This window comes from Emydura macquarii, unplaced genomic scaffold (assembly GCF_026122565.2).
Source record: "Emydura macquarii macquarii isolate MOO-44397 ecotype Brisbane River unplaced genomic scaffold, CSIRO-AGI_Emac_v2 contig_1348, whole genome shotgun sequence".
NCBI classification, from domain to species: Eukaryota; Metazoa; Chordata; order Testudines; family Chelidae; genus Emydura; species Emydura macquarii.
In genome coordinates, this window is record NW_027131485.1 from 19430452 (window position 1) to 19438444 (window position 7993).

A 7993-nucleotide genomic window follows, 5' to 3' on the forward strand; every position below is an offset into this window, starting at 1 on the left:
AACCAGGCAGACAAAAGATGGGAGGGCAAAGAGAAGTGAAGTGACTTGCCCAGGGTCATACAGTAGGTCAGTAGCAGAGCTCAGATCTCCTGAGTCCTGAATTGGACTGTTACTTCTCATTTCCCCTCAGGAAAGGGGCAGCTTCTGCAGCCATTATGCAGCGTAAAAGGAAGATTTTACAAGCATCTTCCAATTCTACAAAAGCTACATGCGGCTAGCTATAGGCGTACAAGAGCAGGTGAGAGGGAGGGGACAGCTGCTGTGCATTTTTCTGTTGCAGACTGCAAGGGAAAGATCCCTGGTGTGCGTGTGTAGTTACAATCCTCATGCTCTGGGTAGAACATCAGGCAAAGGTCTCTCTTGGAGGTGAATAAGCAGGACTGCCCAGAAAGGTAATCCAGGTCTCATGGTTCAGCAGGAGGGGAATTTGGAGGTCACAGTTGGTAGCTGTGGTTCAGAGCTGGGTGAGGCTCAAAGAAGCAACAGAATATGGTTTGAGAGGAAGCAAGGTAGTCGAGACCCTATGCTGGCTTATGAGTAGTTGATGACATTCTTTCATGTGATGGCCTGGGGTGGATGGTCATTATGGGTAGAAAAGAGTCATTTAAACTGGATGGAGCTTATTACTTCCTGACAAAATTTTGTAAGGGGGCTGTTGCACCTGGGATGCACCCATTAAAAAATGGGTGGAGTAGCCAAGGAGGTGGTCATGCCACCCCACCCTACATGCTCTTTAGAATTCATGCAGATCCTCATTCCCTTAATGATCCCAGGATCCCTCCATCGTTCCTTCTCCCTTTGTTCCATCTCCTCTTCCTCCACTCACTCTTTCCCTCCCAGAGAAAAACTGGGACTACCGGAAGCTTGTCGCTGGAGAGAGGATGCTCATGAAAGGGTTGGACTGCTGGAGTGGACAAGAATGATATTTCACCCACTAGAGGGCAGCAGCATGCATAAATAGCCAATATAGCAGTTGCTCTGGCCCTGTGGGCCAATCAGCACACAGCTGCAACCCATGTGACATCATCAGGGCCATACAGGTGGTATTGGATATGGCCCATGTAACACTGTGGGTCGCATACGTGGTCCACAATGATAAATAGGTCGAGAACCACTGCAATACAGGTTTACTGAGCTGCTCTTAAATGAAGAAAGGAGGCTTTATATTACTGCTGCAGGATCCCTTGGAACTTGAAGTGTCTGGCAAATCATATGTTTCTGATCTATGTTTTATTATGTATCTCACGGGGTATTTCTCTGTCATTTCTCTCATTAGAATCCATCCTATCTGGTTAACAGCTGCTTCCTTATCAGATTGTTCAAAACTCCTTTCTTCCTTATTCAAGTGCAATGTTGCCAACTCTCATGATTTTGTCATGAGTCTCATGATAGTCCATTAATGTTTCCCTTAAAGCCCCAGGTCCTGGAGTCAGATGGATAGGTCATGATTTCAGCTTTCATTCTTAAAGAAAAAGTAAGTTTCTAGCCCTCATGGCTGTGGAGAAAGCTTCAAAATGTCACCGAAGAACACCATACAGGCTAAAAAAGAACACCAAATATACTATTATTACATAATCTCATGATTTTAAAGCCAATCTCATGATTTTTGAACATTTGGGATTGGCAATACTGCAAGTGTCATTTCTACTGCATAACCATGGAGGGACAAATCCTGCTCGCCTTATTCAGTGTTAAGAGTCTCACTAAAGTCAGTGAGCAGGTGGGGGAAAGAGAAGTGGGAGGGGTTACACAGTGACCCTTTCTTTCCTGTCTCTAGGGGTTGGGGGGTAAAATGCCCAGCATTGACGCACTAGAAGGGACATCTCATGCTGGAGTGCTTGTTTAACAAAGTCCCTTTGGTCCCTATAAAGGACAAACTCAGCTTTAATTTTAAATCAAGATCCCTAGTCTTGTTTTTTGCAAAGACAAACTTGGAAACGTAAACTAATTGCCAAGGAGTCTGCCGCTGGGCTCCACTTCTGCCACAGGAGGCTGAGTGGGCAGAGCTTCTTTGGCTGCTGGTATGGAGCTAAGGGAGGGTTTTTCTGGGATGCTGGTGTGAGGAGATTGGATCAGGGAACAGTTCTACCCAGGATGCTGGTGTGGGAGTAAACTCCCCCTTCTGCACTCCACCCTGGATGGATACAACAGGTTCTCATCCCCACAGAGAGGACAATTTGGCACTGCAGATTCAGTTCAGAAAAAAATTCAACACCTTTTACAGCTCAGTCACCTGTTTTCAAGAGTTCAATGTGACTCTGCTCTATGGCTCTGAAATATTGTGAAGAATCATTGTTATCCTGTGGACCTGGGTGTACCATGTGGATAATCAGCATTGAAAATTATGTTAAAATAAAATCAGCGTAAGAGTGTTATTTCTGCAAGCAGTATCAGAAGACACTAGATAGTGAATAATTAAAATATCCCTTCCTGAAGCCTGACCATTTCCAGGGAAGAGCAATCCAAATAAACAGGGTCATTTATTATTATGAGAAGTGTTAAGGTAGCACCTAGCACCTCACTTGAGATTGGGTCACCATTGTGCTAAGCGGAGACAAACAGAGTCACTGTCCCAGTGAGCTCATCGTTGAAATTGACAAGACAATATTATTGTCCGCATCTTACAGAGAGGGAACCAAAACACACAGATATTACATGACTACCTTAATGTCCCACTGGGGGTGTCTGTAATATAAACTGGGACTTGAGCCCAATGGAAGTCAGGTTACAGAGCCACAAGTGAGTGCCATAGCCACAAGATCAACCTTCTTTTCTTGTAATTATGGGTTTTGTTTTTTTTCTTACGTCAACATTTTCATTTAAAATGAACCCCCTGAAATCTGAGCTCTTTTGATTTTGTATTTAAATCAAACACCACATGATTTTTGGAGTCTGCCTCCAGAAACCAGTAGCTCCAAGAAAGGTGTGAAGCATCCTCAGCCAGCTTAACTAGCTATTAAGGTCACAGTCTGAAGCATTTAAATGCTGCACTGGTGAAAGAGGACAACTCATGTGGCTAGGCATTCCCTTATTCATCCTCATATTCCAGTCGTCTGACTATGTCCAGCATCTGACCTCAGCAACCCAAACACAAGGCAGCCAGATAAGACCAAGTTAATTTTGACTTGCAAGCCCAGGTTGTCCCATCTCGCATCTTTGCCCAGATGAAAATGACTAGAAAAGTGATTGTAAAAATGACTCACTTTCCATAGATGGAGGTGACCACTTCAGATGTGAGACAGTGGAGAATCAAGCCTTTATTAGTTTCCTGATGGCACAGATGTTGCTGAATGGGTAAGTCATCTTACCCAAAGAACAGAAATGCAGTACGAGCGGGTGTGAATCTTTATCAAAGCTTGAAGGGGACAGAGCACTTACAGCCAGATAAGGGCTAGCCAGTCTGTGTGGACAGAGTAACTTGTTCCTTGAGTTAGAATTTGTGGTGTTCTGCAGATAAAGCTTCCTGTAGATTTCCTCGCCCCCACTCTCTCAGTGTTTACCATGTAAATCTGTATTGCTCTTGCCCACTGAAGCCAGGAGTTTAGGTAGATTCAAAAAAGGATTAGATATATCAATGGATAATTAATGAGGAGATCCACAATGACATTCAGTGGGATGAAAGGCTGTTATCTTCAGGGGAGCCTGTGTTATGTGAACTAGCCACTGGGATTCAATGTGACTTAGGCATTTCCCTCCCTTAGTCTCTGAAAAAAATAACCAAACTGTTTCAAAGCTATAAACCGTCATGCCTCAGGGCCTAAGGCGACTGCTAACTGTATGGGGTTAGCAAGAAAGGGCCAGATCCTCAAAGATATTCAGGTTCCTTACTGCTACTGAAATCAATAGCAGGAGCCTATATACTTTTGAGGATCTTGGCCAGAATGCTGCCTTTGGGCAGGTTATTCCATTATTGTTCATTAGAAAGGTGTTTGCTGCTTCCTCTGGAGCAGCTTGGTGATGGCTGGTAACAGAGACAGGCTATCAGACTGACCTGATCTGATCTGAGCCAGTCTGGTAAGTCCTGTCTTCCTGTAAACTCAGGCAAAGCCAAATGAACTTTAGCCTTCTGGATTCAATGCTAACAGTTACTAGTGGTTTTCGTTTTCCACCTTTTGGTAGTGTGGACACCTTTTTTGGGTAATTAGGTGAGTTAAAAAAAGGAAAGCCTCAATGTATTGCTGAGACCATTGTGTAAGGCCAGCTTTCTGGTGGTTTGTTCAGGCAGAGGAGATGTTAGTGTTTTGTTTTGTTTTTTATGAGGTGTGCCAGAAGTGACAAAAGCCCTTTGAATTCCTTATTTCCCAATTGATGCTAATTTGCATAGCTAGCAGACTGGTCCCCTGTGCAACAGAAATCTTAGCTCAGGCATCTATTTAAGCGCCAGCCTCCTTTGTAAAGGTAGGTTGGCTTAAGACACTTACTTTCAGTGGCTACGTTTACCATCAAAGTTAGTTCTGTTTCCTGAAATTGGTTTCTGATTCCCCTGAAAGACTAAAACTGTGGTTTTGCTTTTTTTTTTTTAAAGGTTGATTTCGGGGAAACTGAACTGCATGCATGAAACTGTAAATTATCAACTGTACAGATATACTGCGGTAGCAAGATTGTTACTCATATGACCAGCCTCCAGTTCCCTGAATTCCAATTAATTCCCTGCTTCTAGTAACTGGTGACAAACAGATCACACTTTGGCTATTTTCTGTTGAATTTTGCCAACATGTGGTTGAGTAGAGGGATGGCAGGTTAGTGGGAAGCATTAGACTCTTTCATTAGAACTGGGAGGTAAACTCATTTATTTTACAACTATGGGCTCAGTTGATTTGGGTCAGATCCATCCTTGGTTGCATCATGCATACACATCATCATGTGATAGGCTCTCTGCACACCGCCTGCACTTTTGATGCAGCCTGCACGTCTTCGGAGCATAAATAAACCCTTGTGATTCACTCAGCATCTTCTCTCCTGCCTGCATGTCGTGATTTCTTCACTATGCATTGAAAGCAGGCAAGGCAAATGTGGTTTGTGCTGCATAAAAAGCAACTCCGATCCTGCAAGAATTCCTGCGGAGTGCCCCGAGCACTCAGTACCTTGTGATAGTGCTCACGCATTGCAGGATTGGGCCTTATGCCTTTACTGGTAATTAAAACCAAAAAAACAAAGAACTTTAAGTGAGGCTAATCTCTAAGTATCAGGGGTGCCCAAATTTTGTGACTCTGAGCATGTAACTGGAAGCCTGAGGGCTGAGCCTAATTTAACTCAGTGAGAAATAAATGCATTTATATGATTAGCCTGTATTTTTATCTCCCCCCTGAGTGTTAATTGCTGTCCCTTTTTCCAGTAGTAGGGGTACCTGACAACACTGGAGTGGGGAGACGGGGGGCATATTTGGAGGATCTTGTGCAGGGGATTCACACCTCTTATGTGCTGTGGAGTTGTGTTCCATGAGGGGTTACCTAACTCCCAGAGCACAGGAATGATTTAGGGATGGGCAAAGAAGAAGATGAGTGGGGATCTTCAACTAGCCAGGGAGCAACAAGGGTTAGTTCAACTCCTAGGCTGTGGAACAGCTCCATTGCTTTTCTACAGCCTTGGGGAAACAATTCCTTCCTCTCCAGCTTTAGTCATTTCCCATGTCAGCTCCTGCTGGATTCCCTTATACAAATGTTGTTGCACTAATATATTTCAATACAATATACAAAAAAAAATACGTTATAAGAACGTTATTTAGGTTGCAAAATCAAGCACTCAAATGTTGGGAAATGCCAGATTTACAGTTGCCTGTGCAATCTTCATTCTGCCCCATGTGCACCCAACCTGTGCACTGAATGAGCCAGGGTCCTGTGAAAAAAAAAGTATGTGATCCTGTAATTAAAGATCACAATTCATATGCACAATGAGACAAGTTACGGTTGAATGGACCATTAGGAGGGTCAGAACTGCCAATCTGGCATTTTCTAACTTTCATATGGTTGATTTTGCGACCTAAATAATAAACTTTTAATATAACTTTTTGTACGTAATTTCACTGATTTTTAAGAACAAATGCAGTTATGTACAACTATAACAATTCCAACCCCATGATGCATAATCAGCAGAGTTTGAATCCTGAGCCTTCAGCACTGACTGCTAGCACTTGAACTACAGGGCCAATTACATTAGCCAGATGCAAAAGTCTGGGGGATGGGCATCTGGCACCAAGTGCAAGGCCCCGAGGGTGGTCCTATGCCCTTCCCGTTGCAGGTCCAGGAGTTGAGAGAGCTCTTGCCTCATGTGGTGGCCCAAGTGAGGTGAGGAGAAACTGAGGCCATATGCTTATATCAGATATAAGCACTTTTGTACTAGTGTAACTGTGTCTGTGCTGGAGGTGTCACCAATGTAACTGTACCGGTTTCCAAACGGACACAGCTACAGCAATGCAACAATGGAGTGTATGCCACATCAGAATAGAATTCCACAAGACAAAGGGCTTGGCTGTACAGTCACTTAGCTCTCAGCAGCTGGGGCAGAGCACTGGCCGCATGGACCCTGCTGCTGCTCACTAACAGTTAAGCAGCGCTTTTTGCGCACGGCTGTTTGAAACAGGAGTAGCCCAAAGCACACTACGGAACGGCGTGTGTGACAGCAGGATCCACATAGCCAGTTAGTGCACTGCAGGCTAGTGTGCTGAAGATTTACACCTCAGCTGCCTGGGCACTAGTTCTCCATATAGATGACCTCAAAGATAAGGCACTTCTGAGCCTGATGGTTTCGCCCTACTGAATATCAAAGCCCGGCCACAAACAACAGAGGTGGTGATGCTTCTCCACGAAAATGTCACAAGAATCATCGCTTTATAACCAAAAGTGTTAGACGGCCTAAATATGGTTACCACCAACCTTAAATACAGAGCTGTCCTTATTCCTGTGAATCTTACCAAACAGCACCAAGCACATATTGTTTCTAAGCTAATAAATCATAATAGCAAATAACATAAACACTTGCCTTTCCCACAGTAACGAAGAGACTTGTGTTACACAGAACCCTTTAAAGAATAAACTCATTAAAGCCAAACTGTGACCTTTCCCCGGCATTCCAATTGTAATCAACATTTGTGCTGAGTTTATTCTCTTGCTCATTCAACTGTTGGTTTGTATTAGATGACAATCTAATTGGACCTTCTAATTGGACCTTCTAAGTCCAAAGGATGGTCTAGTCTAGTGGATGGGTCAGTGGATTTGGAGTCAAGACCTGGATTCAAGTTCTATCTTAAATGCAGACTTTCAGTGTGATCTTGGACAAGTCATTTAATGAATACTGTGCCTTAGTTCCTCATCTGTGAAATAAGGATAATACTTCTCTGTATTGCAGGAATGCTATGAGGAGGGAATCCATTAATAATTGGGAGGTATTCAGATACTACAGTGATGAAGATCTAGAAAATGGACTTTGGTTTGTGACATCAAGCAAATGACTTAACTTCACAGTGTGACTCATCTGTAAAATGGGTATAATAGTACTGATCTACTTCATGGGTTATGAGAATTCATTCATGTTTCCAAAGTGCTTTAACTAACTTGGCTATGTCTGTGTATCAAAGCTGGCCAGAAAATTTCCCTCTAAACATTTTTTCAGTGTGAAAATGTTTCCCATTTTCTGACAAGATCCAAAACATATATGGCCATGTGTATCCTTCTTGTGAGGAATTAGTCAATGGGACTGCTCACATGCTTGAAGTTATATAGGAATTTAAGTACCTTGCTGAATAAGGACCAAGATATCTATGAGATGCCTTAACTCACTAACACTCCTCCATAATAGCAATACATAGAAACAAATTAAATTCAGCTGTGAAGATACAAACCCATTCGGAAACAGTCTGCAGTGGATGCATCCACACCATTATGATGATAAAATCCTCACCTGAGCCAAGTCTGGTGGCATAGCTGGATTGTAGTTCTGGTCAAAGGAGTGGTTTCCTGCTAAAACGATCAGCCCCTTCCCACCCCATAAACTCACT